This window comes from Callorhinchus milii, unplaced genomic scaffold, assembly GCF_018977255.1.
Source record: "Callorhinchus milii isolate IMCB2004 unplaced genomic scaffold, IMCB_Cmil_1.0 Scaffold23, whole genome shotgun sequence".
NCBI lineage: Eukaryota > Metazoa > Chordata > Chondrichthyes > Chimaeriformes > Callorhinchidae > Callorhinchus > Callorhinchus milii.
Window position 1 is genome coordinate 6,340,423 of NW_024704764.1, and position 10,031 is coordinate 6,350,453.

Genomic DNA, 10,031 nt, shown 5'->3' on the forward strand with positions numbered 1-10,031 from the left:
ATCACAAGAATAAATGTGTTTAAAGTCATTTATGTTCTGCAGTCCAGCTGCAGTTTATAGCCTGGGAACTGGCTGCTTTGGATTTGACCTCATAACTGAATATCTTTTCACTGATCAATAGTATTAACACTTTAACAGTGATACTTAGGAACATATGGACAGGAGGCCAATCAGTCCACCGAGCCTGTTCCACCGCTTTATTACACAATGGCAGAACTTTTAATTGTGTTAAAAAAATTGTCTTTTCGCCATAATCCTTAATCCTCTCATTTAACTAAATTCCCTCTCTCTCTCTGTGTATCTATCTCTCCTTTAAGTATCCCAATTGATTCTGTCTCTTCAGGAGCAAGATCACACCACATCGAGTCCTGTGGTTAGAGTCAGTGGTTAGAGCGCTCGCCTCGCAAGCGAGTAGACCTGGGTTCGATTCCCGGTAGGGCGAAACGTTGGGCAAGTTTCATTACTCCACACGCCTCTGTTCACCTAACAGTAAGTAGGAACCTGGTTGTTAGTCTATTGGCGGATTGCTTTTTCGGGGGTAATAATTCCTTAGAAAAATAAATAATAATAAATTGGTCACCTTGATCCACGACTGTTTATGGGACGCAATTGGCTTCCGTGTTTCACTCACAAACATACAGTCAATTCACTTTACAGTGGATCCTGTGAAGGGCTTTGAGACGTCTCAAAGACGTGATAAGGCGCCATATCAAATGCAAGGATTATTATTATTAATATAATTTACACGCTTATTCTGTTTCTCTGCTGCCCTTTCCAAACTAGGTGTCCTGCTGTCTGGCTCAAGGCCAATCTCCTAGGTCCCGAATAAAGATTTGGAGACGGATCAAAATTGCATCCATGCTGTTCTGCAGAAGTGAAAACTTTTCTTTTAAGCGACTGGCAATGAATTGCCTTGTTGCCAATGTGACGTTTTACTTGGACGCTTTGACTGCGAGTTCTAACAGAAGACCAGTGCAACACTGTCATCAAGTGGCAGTAGGTGGGTGCTGCATGGTTCGTTTCTATTCGATGCAAGGCAAGTGTCAACCGCACTCAGGGGCAATGTGTAACCAATTGGTGAGACACAAGGTTACCATGGATTAGACCCCCTGCTGGCTGGATTGGGTATTGAGCAGTAAGTGCACAGTGGGAAGCTCCCCATTTTTGCAAGGAATACTGCAAAAAAATACATTTAAACGGTTCGAGAGCGGTAATTGGGAAACGCACACACATATGCACACATGTGTAGCTATATATTACCTAGCTACCTATATCATGATAACACCTACCTCCAACAATAATAATCCTTGCATTCTCTGTAACGCCTTATCACATCATTTACCTACATACCTACACACACACAGTTTAAGCAATAAACTCAGTACCACTATGATAACAACGACATCTTGCATTTATATAGCTCCCTTCACCCTCCCTTTATATAAATCCAAGTTGTTGTTTACACCAGATGGAGATAAGGGGACACCGTAGTGGTCAGTGCCGTGGTTGTACAATTGCTATGTACGCACAGGAGCTTTAATATGTTTCCAAGCAGCTTCTTATGAAATCATATAGGCTGATTCCTACGATAGCAGCGATTGACAGATTAGCCTTTATCACAGAGTTCCCAGAATTGTCTGAATTCGAAGGAATGTTTAGTCTGCAGTTGGCAGTCAGCGTTGGCGTCGCAAGATCACAAGATTGGTTCTGATGAAGAAGGAGCCTTTCAGCCCATCCCTCAAACAAGTCCAGTGTCCCAGCCTCCACCAACCTTCCTGGTAAACCTGTTCCAGTCGTTACTAACCCTCTCGTTAAAGAAATACTTCCAAGTGTCTGTCCTGAAATTGCAGCTCTAAACCCGTGTCCTCTTGTTCCACTGTTTCGATGTGTCCTAAAGCATTGATCTGGAATTACTTTTTCAATCCCATTTTTTAATTTTTATACACCTCTACGATGAGTCAAGACTTTGCCCATAAAACACGCAGTCACTGCACTTTACGGTATATTCTGTGAAGTGCTTTGAGATGTCTCGAAGATGTGATAAGGCGCTGTATCAAATTCAAGTGTTATTATTATTATTATTATGATAAGACTGAAGAGCCCTATCCTATCTAATCGTTGCTCAATCCTCTAACCCTGCACATCATCCTCATTGCTCTCCTTTGCACTGACACTAGGGGCTGGGGCAGCCCACTTAAGTCGCAGTGACTGGAACTTCAGGCAGGATTGAAGGTACGGTCTGACCGGAGTGTGATACAGACTGATATGAATTAAAACACTCTCTACAAACTGAAGCCTGCATTACCTGTGTGTTAGTGGCCTGGCATTGCATGGCATGTCTCAACGTGCTGCGTTCTACTGCGGAATATACAGCCACCATCTGATCAGACCCTTGTGATTTAATTAGCTCTCTGCCCCCCGCATACTCCCAGACCACANCCCCCCCCGCCACCACCAACACCACCCACGCACTCCCCCCTATACACACCAGGCAGCAGCAACAATGTTGTGCCCGCAACTAATCCATTCACCGCGTGTTTGTATCCAACATGCCACAGGTTTTAGCATGATTTGGAACTCCAGGCTCCGAACTGGGATTACATCCATCGTCAAGTTAATCCCACGTTAATCCCAGGTGTCAGACCGGCTCGGTTGGTTGCACTCTTGCCTCCAAGTCCAAGGTCATGGTTTGAAACTCCACATCAGAACTTCAAGCTCATGTTGTAGTCCAGACTGACATTACAGTGTAGTGCTGGGGGGAGCGCTGCATTGTTGGAGGTACAAATTGATGAGACAATAAAATGAGGCCCTGTCTGCCTGGCCAAGTGGGCATTAAAGATCCCATGGAGCTATTGCACAACCAACCACTGCGTGTTGCTATTTTTGAGCGACCAACAACTGGGAAATCCCAAACTGTGGGAGGTAGGCCACGCTCCCTTGTTTGGGCTATGCTTTCCCCAAATCATCGCCCTTTACGGTCAATAAGTGCTCTGAGACGCTACCCTGCATAGAGGGCACTATGTAAATTCCAGTTGTTGTTGTTACAGTCCATCTAAATTACACGAGCATCGAGCATTTGCATGAATTCAACGTCTGAGATTGAATTTTACCCCCACCCTCTGGATTCCATTCCGCAGTCCCTCTGCCCTCTCCCCCCACCTCCATTGCCTCCTTCAAGACCCATCTCAAGCCCCTCCTCTTCGACCATGCCTTCGGTCACCCTCCTACCCACCCTGCACCTCCACCCTCCGCGATCCCACCACCCCAACCCAGCTCAGGTCCGAAACATCGATTGTCCAGCACCTGGGACATCCTCCCAACACGAAAGCCGCTTACACATTTTACTTTATTATTGTTGCTGTTGAGATTGTGTGTGAGATTGTGTGTGAGAGAGTCAGAACGCCATGCCCACTGGAGTAGAATTAAAGTCAAATTGAAAACAGTCTTGCATACTTCCAAGTTATGAATGTTTGAAGTTTCAGGGTTCAGATTAGTGACGGGTAAGTTTATTACGAAAACAACAGCAACAAGATTCCATTTATTGAGCGCCTTTCACATCGGGAGGACGTCCCAAGGCGCTGTACAGTTGGGTCAGGACCCGAGCAGGAGGGAAATGGTCAGGGTAAGGGGAGGGAAGGGAGGGAGCGAGGAGGGGGTAGAGAGTCGAGAGGGGAGCTGAAGGCACGGTCAAAGAGAAAGGTTTTGAGACTGGCCTTGAAGGAGGAAAGGGAGGAGGCGGCGAAGGCACTGGGGGATAGAGTTCCAGAGCCTAGGGGCTGAGAGGCTGAAGGCCCGGCCACCGATGGTAGGGCGGTTGGGGCGAGGGACGTGGAGCAGACCGGAGCCAGAGGAACGGAGGGTACGGGCAGGTAAGTAGGGGGATAGTAGGTCGGAGAGGTAGAAGGGAGCAATGCCGTGAATGGCCTTGTAGGTGAGGATGAGGATCTTGAATTCGATCCTCTGGGGGATGGGGAGCCAGTGGAGGCGAGCGAGGGTGGGAGTGACGTGGTCCTGAAGCCTGGTGCGGGACAGTACACGAGCTGCAGAGTTCTGAATGACCTGCAGTGTGGAGGGAGTGCCGGGAAGGCCGGCGAGGAGAGAGTTCCCATAGTCCAGCCTTGAGGTGATAAAGGCGTGGACCAGAGGCATTTCATTGCACACAGACTGATCACCAGCTCAAGCAGATTACACTCCAGGAAGGTTTAACCTTTACTCCCCCATCACACCAGTCCTCACCAAGGCTCCACTGGATGCCTATCACAGAATGGATCGACTTCAAGATCCTCTCACTCGTCAACAAACCCCTTCACACCCTGGCACCTCCCTACCCTCTCCCACCTGCTTACTCCCCACTCCTATGTAAAGGAGCACTATGTAAATGCAAGTTCTTGTTGTTAACATCTTTTTTAATAACTGGGAACTAAAAGGCCTGAGAAAAAATTAGCTAGTATTTTATATTGATTGGTATAAACTGTACTCCAGATTTTATCTAGCTCCTTCCCAAGTCACTATCAAGCAATAAATGGACAAGTGCAGTGTCTGTATGTTTTTGTGGGCGAACCATTCTCAGAACACGACATCTATCAAGCACTCGATAGGTTTTCCCCTCAGGGCGAAACGAAGGAATGTTTTTTTTACTCCTTAAGCAAACCGAGGCAGATGATTCACATGAAGTGCAGCTGTCAAAGCAAATCAGGCCTTTGCTGAACTCGATTCGATAATTTGATGTACTGTAAATACTCAGCCTTTGAATTTTTTTCCCCCAGTGAGGTCGATGTTGCCACAGGCTCTTGAATGTGAAGGCACTGAAACGTGCTGTGGATGAGGTTCATTGGAAGCAGGAGAGAGGTGATGTTGACACGATTGCTGTTGACCCACATCTCACTCGAGCACTTCTGAGAGAGAGAGAGAGAGAGACGCAGAGACAGAGATGACCTCATGCTCACTTTACCAGGAACCCCATTAGCCCTGTTCTGCTTTTGTTGGGTTCAAAAGCTAGCAGATTGTTGTAAGGACTAGCTCACCAGGTGTTTCCCTGCCAGTTCTCCATATACACAGTCACTACACTTTATAATATATTCTATTTGAGACATCTCAATGAGGCGATAAAGCTCTGTATCAAATGCAATGATTATTATTGTCATTATTGTTATTATTATTGTTATCCCACAACACCCTTTGTTCCCAAATATCTACCAAATCATCTGCAGATAAAACTGCAGTTATTCACTTCATAACCTTTTTTTGCAAGCGGGCAAATTGGCTGCTACCAAGTATACGGTCACTAGACTACAGTAAAAATGTGAAGCGCTTTGAGACATCCTCCCAATACAAAAGGCTCTATAATAATAATAATCTTTGCATTTGATGCACATGAAGCGCTTCACAGAATATACTGTAAAGTGAACAACCGGGTTCCTACTTACTGCTGGGTAAACAGAGGCGTATGGAGTAAGGAAACTTGCTCAACACTTCTCCCTGCTGGGAATCAAACCCGGGTACTCTTGTTTGCGAGGCGAGCGCTTTATCAAATACAAGGATTATAATTGTGGTCTCTCTAAAGCCTGCTCTACTCCTACCCTCCCCTCCCGCCTCCCACCTCGCCCCGAAGGACAGATTGCTCGGGGAAACCAGAAGAGGAAAAAAACCTAGTGGAAATCCTGAGGGATAAACAGAACCTCCTCTAGATAGCCGCATATGTTTACATGGGGGTCAACAAATCACAGACAAACGCTTGTTAAAGTAATGGTCAGATTGTCTGTGTGCCTGGGCCCAGTCATTAGGTCTCTCTTCATGTACACAGGAAATTCCAGATTTATTTGATTTTTTTTTCTTTTCTGTCCCCAAAACGTAGTCAGCAAGACACAAGTCACATGTAAACAGACTAAAATAACGTCCTTTCCTGTGTGTTCACATGATTTAACCTTGCTGGGTGGGTGAGAGGGAGAGAGAGACAGAGAGATAGAGAGAGAGAGAAAGGGAGAGAGACAGAGAGACAGAGACACAGAGACGAAGACAGAGAGGAAGGATCATTGTTATAGCATTTATAATGTCCCAACGTGAGACCAGCAGTTTTGTAGGCAATATCCACATACAATCTCTGGGATTGTGGTCTGATCCCAGTGAACACCATCTCACTCTTACTTTTCTACTGTTGCGATATTATTTCAATGACTTTAGCTACACAACAGAGCAACTCGTGACTATCCCAGAGTGGAGGACAGTAAGCAGGGAATCAAGTTAATTCTCTGTGACGGTCTCAGTTAGTCCAGCTCCTAAACCAGGCAGATATGAATTACTCCAGAAAAATGTGCCATATTCTTTTCATAGAGCAATAATAATAATATAAATCCTTGCATTTGATACAGCGCCTCATCACGTCTTCGAGACGTCTCAAAGCACTTCACAGAATACACTGTAAAATGAATTGACTGTATATTTTGTGAGCGAAACGCAGCAGCCAATTGCACACAGTAGCATCCCACAAACAGTCCTGGATTGAGTGACCAAATTATTATTATTTTTTTGGAAGGAATTATTAACCCCGGAAAAGCGATCTGCCAATCCACTAATGACGAGTTCCAACTTACTGCTAGGTAAACAGAGGCGTGTGGAGTAAGGAAGTTTGCCCAACATTTCGCCCTTACCGGGAATCGAACCCAGGTCCTCTCGCTTGCGAGGCAAATGCTCTAACCACTGAGCTACAGGACTCCACATGTTATGTGCCTTATGGTCAGAGTATACACCCTTAAAATGGTGCCAGCCTGGCTCAGCTTAAAATGGTGGAGGATAGTGCAAGCCTAGAGCCCCTTATACTCTTTATTCGTGTAGTTAGACCCCCTCCACATCCAATTAAATATTGTCAATATAGTTGGCTCCCTCTGTTCCTGTCTTCATTTCCAAATTATTTGGGTGACTGTAAACAGCAGCAAAGTTAGCACGGATGTGATGGTTCAATGGCTGAGATAAACTCACCGACCCATCTGGGGGAGGGGGGAGGAATGTAAATATTTAATATAATTTCCATTGCACATGAGAGTGGATTTCTGCTGGTGATAGTTCCTCAGCATAATAAAACTCAACGCTATCTTGAAGGATTTTATGTCACCTCTGGTGAAATGGTTACAATGCTCATCCACAGATTTGTTTCACACAGAGGGTTGTTAGGACGTGGGATTCCCTATCAAGTCAGGTGGTAGAGGCAGGAGGGAGGAGGTGAAAGTTGGAGGCTTGAAGGGGTACGGTAATAAGACGGTGCATTGAGATTGGAGTCCCATAGCGTAGTGGTTACTGCACTCGCCTCGCAAGTGAGAGGACCCGACTTCGATTCACAGGCGGGGCGATATACCATATGCAAGTTTCCTTACTCCACACGCCTGTTTACCTAGCAGTAAGTTGGAACCTATTTGTTAGTCGATTGGTTGATGGCTTTCCGTGGGTAATCATCCCTCAAAAAAAAATGTGGTTACTGAATCCACGACTGTTTGTGGGACTCTGTTGTGCACAATTGGCTGTCGCATTTCGCCCACAAAATATACACTTTGCAATCTATTCTGTGAAGAGCTTCGAGACAACTCAATAACCTGATGAGGTGCTATATCAAATGCAAGGCATATGACTATATTATTAAACGATCACCTTAATAATAATAATAATAATCCTTGTATTTGATATAGTGCTTTTCACGTCGGGAGGACGTCCCAAAGCGCTTCACAGAACACACTGTAAAGTGAATTGACTGTATATTTGTGGGCGAACACGGCAGCCAATTGCGCACAGCAATGTCCTACAAACAGTCGTAGATTAAAAATGAACAAATTATTATTGTTTTTGGTTTTGGAGGGATTATTATTAGGCTCTCTGTGGAGTAAGGAAACTTGCCCAAGGTTTCGCCCTCTGCCTGGAATTGAACTCAGGTCTCTCACTTGCAAAGCGAGTGCTCTAACCACTGAGCTACAGGACTCCACCTTGCTCTAAGAGTCAATTGAGGTTTCACTGTAAAGCTGTACATCATGAACAGAAGCATCCTTTGTGAAGGGCACTGAAATTTGCTAAGAAAATGCTCTTGTGTGCGGTCTTAATAAAAATAATAATCCTTGCATTTGATATAGCGTTTTCCATGTCTTCAAGTTAGCTATACTATACTGGAAAGGAAATTGACTTTATATTTTGTGGGCGAAATGCGGCAGCCAATTGCGCACAGCAGAGGCCCACAAACGTCCCAGTCGTGGATTGAAGAGACCAATTTATTATTTTTTTTCGTGAGGAATTATTATCGGGTGTGTGGAGTAAGGAAACCTGCCCAAGGTTTCGCCCTGCCGGGAATCGAACCCAGATCTCTCGCTCACGAGGCGAGTGCTCTAACCACTGAACTACAGACTCCTGATATATTGACAATATTCCCAGATGGGTGAAATTAGAAGAATTTCAGAGGAAGAGGTTTGGAATGAAGACGGTGCGGGCAGCTATTGCTGAAAGCCCGACTGTCAGCCGATTTAATCTCATCCTTGTGGAGTCCTGTAGTTCAGTGGTTAGAGCACTCACCTCGCAAACGAGAGGTTTGATTCCTGGCAGGACGAAACGTTGGGCAAGTTTCCTGACTCCACACGCCTCTGTTTACCTAACAGTAAATTGGAACCCGGTTGTTAGTCGATTGGCATTATCGCTTTTCCGTGAGTAATAATTCCTTCAAAAAAAAAGTAAATTGTCACTTCAATCCACGACTGTTTGTGGGACGCTGCTGTGTGCAATTAGCTGCCGCGTTTTGCCTACAAAATATACAGTCAATTCACTTTATGGTTTATTCTGTGAAGGGCTTTGAAACATCTGTATGATGTGATAAATGATAATAAACCTTGCATTTGACACAATGCCTTATCATGTCTTCGAGACGTCTCAAAGCGCTTCAGAGAATATACTGTTAAGTGAATTGACTGTATATTTTGTGGGCGAAATGCGGCAGCTAGGCGCCATAACAAATACAAGGATTATTATTATTATTATTATTATTGTATTCTGTTAGGTATACTGGGCTACAATGTGAAGGAACAGAGAGAAAGTTAATAAGATTAAATGGTTTGCGGAGAGCCTATCGTAGAACACTTGACTGTATTGATCATTGTATTAATTGTAATGCAGTCCCACACACCAGGGATGAAATTGCACTCAAACACCAATAATCGATACTACCATTTTACTCTCATGTTTAATTGATAGTTTTAGCAGCTGAAGGGAAGCAACCTTTTCGATCAATACACGGGTAACATTTTCTGTTGTGTACGTAGGAGTGAAAAATTAGGGATGTTTCAGAATAGATCCAATTGATCAATGAATCTTATTATAATATTTCCCACATTTAATAATAATTTAATAATAAACAGCCATGAAGTGAAAGGCTAATCTTTTTCCGGAGGATTATTAAATGCAATAATCATTAAATAATTATTAAATGCGGGGATAATTAATAATTTGGTATAGCATAATAGTATATAGAATATATATATAATAATTAATAGCCATGATTTATTTTTTAAAATCTGGGTGATCCAGAGTAACTCTCTACTCTTTTCAAAGAGTGTCATGGGATCTTTAACATCCACCTGAACAAACACACCTTGTAAAGCACAGCGACTGTACATTTTTGTAGGCAAATGTGGCAGACAATTTGCACACAGTGATATCCCACAAACAGCCTACCGATGGAGTGAGTCACCAATTTTATTTGGGGGGATGTTTGGTCGGCCAGGAAGATCCCAGGGCACTATTGGTAAAAGTGCCTGAGAGAAACTCTGTCTCTTTACCAATAGTGCCCTGAGATCTTTAAAGTTCACTTGAACAGGTAGGCAAGACTTTGGTGTGATGTGTCATCAAAGAACAACACCTCCAGCAATGCAGAACTCCCGCCACCCCCTACCCACCCCCTGATCCAACAGGTATAGTGCACTCTACCTACTAAGAAACATCCTGGAGCTCCAAACATTATGCACATTATGCCTGCGGAGGACATATCAGTTAATGATAGAATTGTAGAA

At 44.2% G+C, this 10,031-nt stretch overlaps 1 non-coding gene across 1 annotated transcript; it reads right to left on the bottom strand.

Moving 5' to 3' along the window:
• Positions 1 to 8,311: 8,311 nt before the first annotated feature.
• trnat-cgu lies at positions 8,312 to 8,382 on the bottom strand. The gene has a single exon. It is a non-coding gene; the product is annotated as a tRNA-Thr (tRNA).
• Positions 8,383 to 10,031: the final 1,649 nt, after the last annotated feature.